The 12,594-nt window shown below is 35.3% G+C and overlaps 1 protein-coding gene across 1 annotated transcript in view; it reads left to right on the top strand.

Annotated features, from left to right (window-relative positions):
- The window catches only part of CYTH1 (cytohesin 1), a 183,990-nt gene that overhangs the window by 50,262 nt on the left and 121,134 nt on the right, over positions 1-12,594 (top strand). The gene's annotated exons all lie outside the window — the stretch shown is intronic.

Genomic DNA, 12,594 nt, shown 5'->3' with positions numbered 1-12,594 from the left:
AATAAAGGTGGGCTAGCTGTACCTGATTTAAAACTATATTATAAGGTAACAGTCACCAAAATCATTTGGTATTGGCTAAGAAATAAACTAGTTGATCAGTGGAAAAGGTTAGGTTCACAGGACAAAATAGTGAATAACTATAACAATCTAGGTTTTGACAAACCCAAAGATCCCAACTTTTGGGATAAGAATTCATTATTTGACAAAAACTGCTGGGAAAACTGGAAATTAGTATGGCAGAAATTAGGCATGGACCCATAGTTAACACCACATACCAAGATAAGATTAAAATGGGTCCATGATTTAGGCATAAAGAACGAGGTCATAAATAAATTAGAGGAACATAAAATAGCTTACCTCTCAGACTTGTGGAAGAGGAAGGAATTTGTGACCAAAGGAATTTTGTGACATTATTGATCACAAAATAGAAAATTTTGATTATATCAAATTAAAAAGCTTTTATACAAACCAAACTAATGCAAACAAGATTAGAAGGGAAGTAACAAATTGGGAAAACATTTTTACAGTTAAAGGTTCTGATAAAGGTTTCATTTCCAAAATATATAGAGAACTGACTCTAATTTATAAGAAATCAAGCCATTCTCCAATTGATAAATGGTCAAAGGATATGAACAGACAATTTTCAGATGATGAAATTGAAACTATTTCCACACATATGAAAGAGTGTTCCAAATCACTATTGATTAGAGAAATGCAAATTAAGACAACTCTGAGATTCTACTACACACCTGTTAGATTGGCTAAGATGACAGGAAAAAATAATGATGAATGTTGGAGGGGATGTGGGAAAACTGGGACACTGATGTATTGTTGGTGGAGTTGTGAATGAATCCAACCATTCTGGAGACCAATCTGGAATTATGCCCAAAAAGTTATCAAACTGTACATATCCTTTGATCCAGCAGTGCTACTAAAGAGCTTATATCCCAAAGAAATACTAAAGAAGGGAAAGGGACTTGTATGGGCCAAAATGTTTGCGGTAGCCCTTTTTGTAGTGGCTAGATATTGGAAAATGAATGGATGCCCATCAATTGGAGAATGGTTGGGTAAATTGTGGCATATGAATGTAATGGAATATTATTGTTCTGTAAAAAATGACCAGCAGGATGAATACAGAGAGGCTTGGAGAGACTTACATGAACTGATGCTGAGTGATATGAGCAGAACCAGGAGATCATTATACATAGCAACAACAATACTATATGAAGATGTATTCTGATGGAAGTGGATATCTTCAACAAAGAGAAGATCTAATTCAGTTCCAATTGATCAATGATGGACAGAATCAGCTACACCCAAAGAAGGAACACTGGGAAATGAGTGTAAACTGCTTGCATTTTTGTGTTTCTTCCCAGGTTATTTTTACCTTCTGAATCCAATTCTTCTTGTGCAACAAAAAATTCGGTTCTGCACGCATATATTGTATCTAGGATATATTATAACATATTTAACATGTATGGGCCTGCCTGCCATCTAGGGGAGGGGTTGGAGGGAAGGAGGGGAAAATTTGGAACAGAAGTGAGTGCAACAAGGGATAATGTAAAAAAATTACCCATGTATATGTACTGTCAAAAAAGAAAAGTTAAATTATAAAATTAATTAAAAAAAAAAAGAAAATGCCACTTGAAATCACAGCTAATAAAATGAACTTTACCTTTAGAAAAAAAAATAACAGCAGTACACTGCTTGAATAATTTTAAATTAATTTTTTTTCCTCCAAATCCCAGGGTTATAAAAATTTCTACCCTCCCATCTCCCCAAATTTCAACCCTCTTTAAATATGCACAGTCACAGATTTTCTATGGGCTTTTCAATGTTATATACTCAGAACTGCTTTTGCTAGTCTGGTCTGCTATGTGGGAGCTTTGGGGCCTGCTTCTGGTGTGACTCAGGGCGACAGAGCTTTCACTTTAACATGAAGAAAAGCCTCCTTATTAGCTGATGAGCCAGAGTTGCTGATGAATCAAGTGTATGTACAAAAGGAAACAATACACCCTTCCCTTTTTCTGTTCCTGTCTGCTTGAGAAGAATATGCTTGAGAAGATTGTCTTGAGTTGTTTTCTAGTAGATAAGGGGGTATCTCCTCTGAATGCCTTTGCCTTTTGTGCTTAATCCTTTCTTGATTTTAGTAGATTGATTCCCTGTCTTGAGATTGATATGTCCATGGGTAGAGGCAAATTTTTGACTTTGGAGTTCCATGATGTCATTGGTTGGAATGGGCTAATAGCAGTGAAAGAAAGTTTTTAGATGGTAATCTACAAGAAGAGAACTGGTCGATTTTACTAGCAAAATTATAGGGAGAGTGTGAAGCTGAGGTGGAATGTAAAATGACTAATTAACAATATTACAAATTGCTCTAAATGTTAGTCTTTCAGCAAATTCTAACAATATTTATAAATTATTCCACACTCCTGTTTAATTGTGCTGTTAATAGGTATTTGCAAGTGTTCTGGGTTTAACATTCTTTTTATGTGTAAAAACAAACTGCTTCTCCCATACCTTATTCATATTGTACAGTGAGTATCTCTTTTATTCCCCCAATTTAGGGAGACTTAGCTACAAGACATGTCCAAAACCTTAAGCAATTCTCAAATACCCATTGAGGTGGGAGATTTAATGATTTTAATGAACATGAGAAATTAGAGGCAGGACCCTTTTGGACTGAACCTATGGTTGGGAACAGAACAGCGAATGGCACAGTTATTTCTTTAGCGCCTGTGGACTTAGTAGTGATACCTCAAAATGTTTGGCATTAATTCTCACCATTTCCTTTAAGTAGAATTGTTAAAATTAGTAAGGCCAGAAAGTTTAGTGATAGGCTAAGAAAGCAGACCTCTAAGAAATAACTAATAATCCTACTGTGCATGACTTCATTTTTATGTTTATCAATAACCAAAAACATAGAGCTTATGTTCATCTTATGCTGTTGAAATACCAGGTTTTCTCAATTCACTTTGCCATGTTCTGACTTTCTAAATGTATCACAATTCAGGTTAAGATTGTGCAGAATTCTTGGGTCTGTGGTTTTGTTAACCTGCCTGAGCAGTGCTTAGATTGATAAGACTGAATTAGCAGGATATTGTGGGTGGAGTACCTGTTTTTCATTTTCCTCTGACTACCAACTTTAACACAAACTTCCTATTTTTGGCCCCTATCTTCATATATTTTAGTAACTTGAATTAGCCAGTGTTAAGACAGTGTTAGTAAAATTTTATACATTATAATTCCATTCATCTAGAAAGTTGAATGTTTGGAATTTAGTAGTCTGGTTAACTTGATTACTACATATATATGATACATGAACTTCAAAGAATTATATTATACTGAAGTCAGTGTGTATTTATTAAGTGCTCACAATGTACCAGGCATTCTCCTAAATTCTTGGAATACAAAGAAAGGTAAGTCTTTAAGGAGCAATCTGATGGAAGAGGAACATACAAACACTTCTGTATATCTAAGTTATATATTTAGGATAGAGGGGAGATAATCTCAGAAGTAAGACACTAAAGTATTGAAGGAGGCTGGAAGAGACCTCTGTAGAAGATAGAATTTTAGATGAGACTTGAAGGAAGCCAGAGAAGCTGGAAGTAGAGTGAGCAGTGAGGCCATTGAGGGGAGACTATGAGGGACAGGAGTTGGGAGATTTTTACATACAATCTATTCTAGTTGTAAACTAGAATATTCAAGGAATAGTAAAAAAATGGCACAGTGTTGGGAGATAAGACTGTCATGGGCAAGCAAAAAGGCCAGTTTTACCAGGTTTCAGAGTACATAAAGTGTGAGAAGACTGCAAAGACAGGAAGGGGCCAAGTTGTGGAGGTCTTTAAAAAGGCCAAAGGAGGATTTTATGTTGATCCTGAAGGTTAATCACTAGAATCTATTGAGCAGTGGTGTGGAATGGTCAGCTCTGTGCTTTAGGAAACTCATGTTGGCTGTTGAGTTGGAGGATGGACTTTAGCTGTGAGAAACTTGAGACCAAAAGGGAAGAAACAGGGAGAAATAGGGAAGCCATTCAAAAATGTTTTGTATCTTTCCACGTATGAGACAATGAGGACCTCCCTTGCTAAGATAGCTATATTAGAGAAGAGAGTGGGATGTATAACAAGATATTGAAAAGAGAAAAAAGACTTCACAAGAGATTTTGAATATATGGGTGATTATTAACTAGGAATGTGATAGTGCTTTTGTCCATCCTTTAAGAGATGAGGATTAGGAAGAAGATGTGTGTGGGGAAAATTTAATGAATTCATTTTGGGATGTTGAGTTTAAGATGTCACAGGGGATAAAGTGCCAAGCCTGGAGTCAGGAAGACATCTTCTTGAGTTCAAGTCTTACTTCAGATATGTGCTAGCTGTGTGACTCTGAGCAAGTCTTTAAACTCTGTTTCAGTTCCTATAAATCTGTAAAATGATCTGTAGAAGGAAATGGCAAACGCCATTATCTCTACCAAAAAATCCAAATGGGTTACAAAGAGTTAGATATGAATGAAATAAAAACAAAATGGGACCTTCAGTTTGAGAATTTTGATAAGAGGTTATAAATGTAAGACTGGAGGTCAGCAGAGTTATTAGGATTGGACAAATAGATCTGAGAAGCATTTTTTTTTAGGAATGATAAGTAAATCCATGGGAGTTAATGAGATCATCAGGGGATCTCACAAGAGGAATAGTATAGAAGGAAAGGAGAAAAGAGCCCAGAACAGACAGGGGACATCAATGGTTAGGAGGAATGATTTGGATAAAAACTCAGCAAAGGAGACTGAGGAGTGTTCATGGGTGGAAGAAGAACAAGAAGACAACAGTGTCAGATGTGTTCAGAACAAATATAATATAAATATTAAGGACTTAGTCAGATATCATTGATCTATATTGTCAAAAACATCTGGTTATTTTAGCTTCCTGTTATTCATATTTTGAATTACTGATATTTTTTTTCTGTATCACCTATTTTCCCCCATGATATAACATGATAATTCTGCATAAGTTCAAAAACAAATGGAGGTTTGAAAAGTATTAACTTTTTAAAAAACTTAAAAGTTTTCATAAAACTGATTTAAATTGGTCACCTAGCTAATTGGTTGATGATAATTTATTTCTTGCTTTCCTTCAGAGGCTTTATCTTAGAAATATAGATACTAGAGTACCCTGATTTAAGAAAGCTTGTATGCAAAAATCTGAACTGGAGAATAATATAGAGTGATTATTTACATTGCAGAATTCTTTATTTAAAAAAAAAAAAGAGATTTATATATATATATATATATATATATACATATATATACATATATATATACACACACACACACATATATATATGTATGTATATATATATGTGTATATATATTGGACAGCAAGCTCTCTTTTCTTTGTTTACAAGTCATTTACTATCTGACAGAGGAGGTATAAATTTTTTTCCATCAAATTTTAATCAGAAAAATAAAACTTTTTAACAATGGGGCTAAATTTATTGAACTTGCAGTTTTTTTATGAATTAGTTTTTATAGTTTTATAAACTATAATTTATAGTACTGTTAAAGTATTATAGGCTTAAGTAAGATGGATCCAAAACATCAAGATGAGGGAAGAAATTAAGGTAAAAGATCAGGAGTTGGAGATTGGTTTTTACATTACAATTTATTCTAGTTGTAAACTTAGTGTCCTTAGAAATTCTTACAGAAATAAATCCATTTTAAAGTATTTATTGAAAGTGTGTCCTATGAGTTTTGGTTGCCTCTCTACATCTCCATATCTCATTATAGTCCTTGAAAACTCTTATGATTTGCAGTTCCATAGAGCAGTAATGAATTGAACCAGCTACGTCCAGCGAAAGAACTCTGGAAGACGACTATGAACCACAACATGGAATTCCCAATCCCTCTATTTTTGTCCGCCTGCATTTTTAATTTCCTTCACAGGCTAATTGTACACTATTGCAAAGTCTGATCCTTTTTGTACAGCAAAATAACTGTTTTATATTGTATTTAATTTATACTTTAACATATTTAACATGTATTGGTCAACTTGCCTTCTGAGGGAGGGGGTGAGGGGAAGGAGGGGAAAAATTGAAACAAAAGATATGGCAATTGTCAATGCTGTAAAATTACCCATGCATATATGTGGTAAATAAAAAGCCATAATTAAAAAAAAAAAAAGAAAACTCATATGATTTGCCAATCAGCATTATAGAGAGGATGCAGTCATGTAGGAATGAAATCAATACATTTAATATGCATTCTTGGGTTGTCAGATTTCAAAGAAAGTATTGAAGTTTAAATTAGGTCTTCCTGTTTTATTCAATAGGCTCTTATTGATCTCACCTTTGATTCTTATTATATTACAAGTCACTTAGCCTCTCTGATGGTATCTTCATTTGTAAATGAGAAAGGGTTGGATGAGATGGCTTTTGAGGTCCAATGAATTCTGTGTACTGTGATTTGCATGAAAAATATCCTTCAACCCTCAAAAGAAACTGTTCCTGCTCTCAGATAGCTTATGTGTATATGTATATATACAGGAAACAACATGCATACAGAAAAGTAAATACAGAATACTCACAAAAGTAATTTCTGGTGGTATGAAAGTATTAGTTACTATGGGAACAGGATAGACTTTTTTTTTTTTTTTTTTTTTTAATCCAGGAAACAGGTAGACCTTCTTAAAAATGTTGGTTTTTAAATTGAACTTTGAATAAAGCTAGTAATTCAGTGGAGCAAAGGTAAGGAAGCAGAGCATTCATTATAGGCATAGATGGCAACCTGTACAAAAGGCATAGAGATAAGAGATGGAATGTAATATACAGAGAACAGTTAGATTGCAATATAGAATGCAATAAATCTGGCAAGGTAGACTAAAGCTACATTCTGAAAGTCTTTTTTTTTTTTTTCTTTTAATAATGGCTTTTTATTTTCAAAGTACATGCAAAAATAGTTTTCAACATTCATCCTTGCAAAATCTTGTGTTCCATATTTTTCTCCCTGAACTCCCCACCTTCTCCCTCCTTTAGAAAGCAAGTAATGTAGTATAGGCTAAACATATACAATGCTTCTAAACATATTTCCACATTTATCAAGCTGCACAAGAAAAATCAGATCAAGAAGGAAAAAAAAAAAGAGAAAAAAACAAGCAAACAACAATAAAAAGGGTGAAAATATGTTATGAACTACATTCAGTTTCTATGGTTCTCTCTCTGGATGCAGATGGCTCTCTCCATCACAAGCCTATTGGAATTCACCTGAATCACCTTATTGTTGAAAAGAGCCCAGTCACATCACAGTTGATCATCACATAATCATCTTGTTGCTGTGTACAATATTATTTCAATTCTATTCACTTCAATTAATATCAGTTCATGTAAGTCTCTCCAGGCCTTTCTGAAATCATCATGCTGATCATTTCTTATAAAACAATAATATTTCATTACATTCATATACCATAATTATTCAGTCATTTCCCAACTGATGGGCATCCAGTCAATGGAAAATCTTTAAAAGTCAAGCCATTCTTGAAGAACTTACACATTAATTGAGAAAATAACTTTCAAAAATACACAAAGGAAGCAATACATAGACTAAAGAGGAAATTTATAATAGAAAGAAGGCACTGGAATTAAAATGGATTAGGAAAGGTATTGTGTAAAAGATTTTAATTGGGATTTAAAGAATTATAGAGAAGTTAGGAAGCATAATTAAGGAGGGAGAGCATTTTAGGCATGGGGGACAGCCATAAAAAAAAAACCAAAACAAACAAAAACCAAAACAAAACCAAAAAACATCCAGAGCTGAAAGATATATAGATGTTGAATTTAATTTCTTTACTGGACAAACAATTGGAGATGTGAGATTAGAAGTCAACAGAGAGTTTGGTAAGGATAGGTAGATTTGAGACTCCCAGAGATGGTAATTATATTTATGGGAAATGATAAGATCATCAAGTGAAGTAGGATAGAGGAGAAGAGAAGAGGGCCTAGGATAAAATCCTGGGAAAATACTTTCACCATAAAGGATATGATCTAGATGAAGATCTAGCAAAAAAGAATGAGAAGTATTGGATAGATAGGAGATCTAGGAGAGAATGGTGTCCCAAAAATCTAGTAAGAGACTAAGAGGAGAGTGATCAACAGTCTGTAGAGAGGTCTAAGGGAATGAGAATTGGGAGGGCAGGGGATAAAATACTGAATTCTGCAAGAGATCATTTGTAACTTTGGAGACAACAGTTTCTTTCTTCCTTTCTTTCTTTCTTCCTTCCTTCCTTCCTTCCTTCCTTCCTTCCTTCCTTCCTTCCTTCCTTCCTTCCTTCCTTCCTTCCTTCCTTCCTTCCTTCCTCCCTCCCTCCCTCCCTCCCTCCCTCCCTCCCTCCCTCCCTCCCTCCCTCCCTCCCTCCCTCCCTCCCTCCCTTCCTCCCTCCCTCCCTCCCTTCCTCCCTTCCTCCCTCCCTCCCTTCCTCCCTTCCTCCCTCCCTCCCTCCCTCCCTTCCTCCCTCCCTCCCTCCCTTCCTCCCTCCCTCCCTCCCTCCCTCCCTCCCTCCCTCCCTCCCTCCCTCCCTCCCTCCCTCCCTCCCTCCCTCCCTCCCTCCCTTCCTCCCTCCCTCCCTCCCTCCCTCCCTCCCTCCCTTCCTCCCTCCCTCCCTCCCTTCCTCCCTCCCTCCCTCCCTTCCTCCCTTCCTCCCTTCCTCCCTCCCTCCCTCCCTCCTTCCTTCCTTCCTTCCTTTTTCTTTTTTCTTTTTTTTTCTAATTAAACTTTTTATTTACAAAACATATGCTTTGGTAATTTTTCAACATTGACCCTTATGAAACCTTTTGTTCCAAATTTTCCCCTCCTCCCCTAGCTGTCAGGTAGTCCAATACATGCTATATATGTTAAATCCAATACAAGTATACATATCTATACAGTTATCTTGCTGCACAAGAAAAAATCAGATTAAGAAGTAAGAAAAAAGAAACTGAGAAAACAAAACGCAAGCAAATGACAGAAAGAGAATGAGAATGCTATGTTGTGGTCCATACTCAGTTCTCATGGTATAGATGACTCTCTTCATCACTGAACAAGTGGCACTGGTTTGAATCATCTCATTATTGAAGAGAGCCACATCCATCCAAATTGATCGTTGTATAGTCTTATTGTTGCCATGTATAATGATCTCCTGGTTCTGCACATTTCACTTAGCTTAAATTCATATTGACAAATGTAGTTTGTTAATTGACAAATTATTTGTGAAGGGAGGGTCCCAGTGGCATGCCAGAAGAACCTGATCTTGGTCTTTCCTTGCACAGTATTAACATCAACAACTTGGATAAAAATATAGAAATCATGCTTATCAAATTTTGTAAATATAATGTGGGACTGGAAAATGAGAATGCCATCCCTATGAGCATGTGCAACATACTGAAAGCATTTGTTGCTTTTTTACTTGAATGTAGCTAGGCAGGGAAAGAGAAGGTCCAGTCATTAGGACTTTTCTATGTGCATGCTGAATTCTGGCTCAGAATCTAGTTGAAAAACCTTTCCTGACTTCACATGGAGAATTGACTGGAAACAGTCACATCATTCATATGCTTGCTCCAATAAACATATGGGGGACTGCTTTAAACTAAGGTGACCTATGACATGAAGGGTTAGATTTTTTTTTCATTGGGTTGTCTCTGTTGCATAAATCACCTATAGTTAGGAGGAATGTTTCATAATGTATTGGAAGGCTGAATCAAGATTCAAAATTTTTCTACAGGTTTGAATAATGGGTTGAAACTAGCAAGATAAAATTTGACAGGAATAAATATAAAGGTCTGTGTTTAGATTAAAAAGAACCAATTGAATCAGAGTAGAATAGAGCCTTAAAAGCTAACTGTTAAGGTAGAAAAGACCTCAGGGTGATGATAAACTCAATATGAATCAACAATGTAATTTAGCTACTTTAAAATGTAGTGCAAACTTATGTTACAATATGGAGGCAATATAGTCTCAAAATCAAATCGGAGGACTTTTGTGCAAGTATTGGTTTCTTTGACACTGATTGTTTGACCCTGGGGGAGTCATTTTATTTTCATTATCCTGGGCAGCTTTGAAGATTATAATTTGCAGAATAGTAGTTGCAGCTACATTGGTAGGAGTTTCTTCACTAAGCCAACAAAATCATTAATCTAGACCAGAAATTATACCTTGTGTTGTTGATCATACCATATTTGGAATATTGTGTTTCATTTTTCAAGAGAGATATATTGACAAGTATGCTGGAGATGCTATATTTGAGTCAGCAGAAAAGCAAGATAGGCAGATTTGAGAAGGAACAGCAGCGCTAGCCAAACTTTCTCCTTCCCCTCCTCTTGTGGAAGAACCCAGGACTGAGGGAACCTGGGACATGGTGAACCTTCTTTCTGTCCCTTCCTCTATTGTTATAAAATGTAGTTGTAAGGTTTTTAATCTTCACACCCCTTCCTCTGACCTTGCCCTGAACCACCTGAATGCAGTAGACTTTTTTTGTTGTTGTTGTTGTTGTTGAATGAAGCTAAACCTTTGGAAACATAAATGTCAGGGGGCCAGTGGACTTTTTCTACTGTGCCCCAGAAACTTCTTCATCTTGGAAGCTCATGGTAGCCCTCGAATTCATTTATTGAAAATGTCTTCCACCCTTGCCATCCATTCCTTCTGAATGGAACTCTTCTCCCAGAACTTACATTTAAGTGGGGCATGCAAGACACACAAATCAACCCATGTCTCTTTTCTGGCTACACTCTAGACTTTCTTGACAGAATCACCATGTCAGGTACCTTGGTCTTCACCCTGTAGTCCTTCATTTTTCAACTTCCTTTTGTGTGTTATCTTCTCCCATTAGAATGAACTCCTTGATGTCAGGGACTGTTTTTATTTCTGCTTGTATTTGTATTCCCAAGCATTTAGTGCTTGACATAAGATAACTAAATAAATGTGTTTACTGACTGAATAAGGGAATCAATCCATCTTCTCATGTTGCTTGTGGTTTTGTTTTGTTTTGTTTTTTTCTGCAGCAATTCTTATGGTAGCATTCCTGTAGAATAAAGAAACTTTAAAGCAACTATAATGTATTTAGGTATACGAGATCATCTGTGGTTGTTTCCTACTATTAGCACAAGTAATTGAGAGTTGATTGTACTGTTTTCAATTTGAATTAATTCCTCTTAAAAATAAGAAGCATGAGACTTGAGAAATGTTGAAATTGAAAAGAATATCTTTAACTTGATTCCTCATATATATATAAAACAAAAAAGAAATTTAAATTCATCAACAAATTTTCCCTGGTTATTAATCCTTCAGAAACCTGTTTCTCCTTAATAACCAGTGGAGGGCAGCGCAGATTGAATTTTCAGTGTATATTGCCCGGGATTAGAGGTAGAAGAGGAGAAAGAAGAAAGGTTTAGTGACATGTCAAGTTTTGTGTTCTTTCATTTCCTTATTTTCTCTTCTTTATATATACTCTGTAGAAGAGGATTTTTTTTCTTTTTATGTAATAGAATAGTGATAATTTTCTAATGTATTGAAGACATTCTTTATCAAGTGCTCTTAACATAGTATCTTTGAATTTGTGGGTTTTTTAATATTTTGATAACTATTTTCAATATGATTGGTTTCCTTTGTAATGCTATGTATCTTATTTTATGCATTAAAAATATTATTCTGAGGAGTTCATAGGCCTCCTCAGATTGTCAAAGGGTCCATGATATGAAAAAGATTAAGCATTCTGCTCTGGGTGTTCTATTAGAAACATAATGTTGTTGGTTCATTTTGTTCTGTTGAGTGGTAGTATTGTAGTTCAATACTAAAGGAAAGAAGTACTGTCTTGCCATGTGGAAAAGGGATTAATTTAATTTAATATGACTTCAGAGGGAATTCAACCTAATAGAGATGAGAGATGCTGAAGAATGAAATTCTGGAAATATAAAGGGAACTATTTCACAATAAGGAAATATAGAATTTGTCTGAAAAGTCAATTGTGGATGCATAGGATCTTCACATTCTAATTAAGTTTGAAAAGGAATTGTTCTATAACATAAAAGAAAGATTTAGCAACAGTGGATAATTAACATCTGGCACAGTGCTGTAAAAAGCATGAGGAATGTTAAAGTTTAGAATGATAGGAAATAGCCAAGGGGAAGCTAAGACAGCAAAAGATTTTTAACTATTTCAAGAGGAAAAGGATGAAAGAGTTCTCCCTGAGGTGGATAGCATGCCGAACACTGACAAAATAGAGAAGACAAAACTGCTTAAATTCTTTTGCTTCTGTTTTCAAAGGAAAATTTTATATTGGAAATGACAAAACAGAAATGGCTAAAAAGCCTAAGATAAGTAAGAAGCTAGAGAAAAAAATTCTGAATTTTCTTTAATGAATTTGATTCAAGTCATCTGACTGTTGGATACTGAAAGAACTGCCATATAAAATTGCTGAGCCACTATCATAATATTGGAAAGAACCTGGAAAACTAGACACTAATAAATACAAGATTGGAGAAGAGCAAATGTTCCAGTTTTTCAAAGAGGGAAGAGAATAAATAGGATAATAAACTATAAGCCAGTGAACTGACTTGGATTCTTAAAGAAATTTTACAATG

Source organism: Sminthopsis crassicaudata, chromosome 4 (assembly GCF_048593235.1).
Source record: "Sminthopsis crassicaudata isolate SCR6 chromosome 4, ASM4859323v1, whole genome shotgun sequence".
Classification (NCBI taxonomy): Eukaryota; Metazoa; Chordata; class Mammalia; order Dasyuromorphia; family Dasyuridae; genus Sminthopsis; species Sminthopsis crassicaudata.
This window is presented reverse-complemented; position numbering and strand designations above follow the sequence as displayed.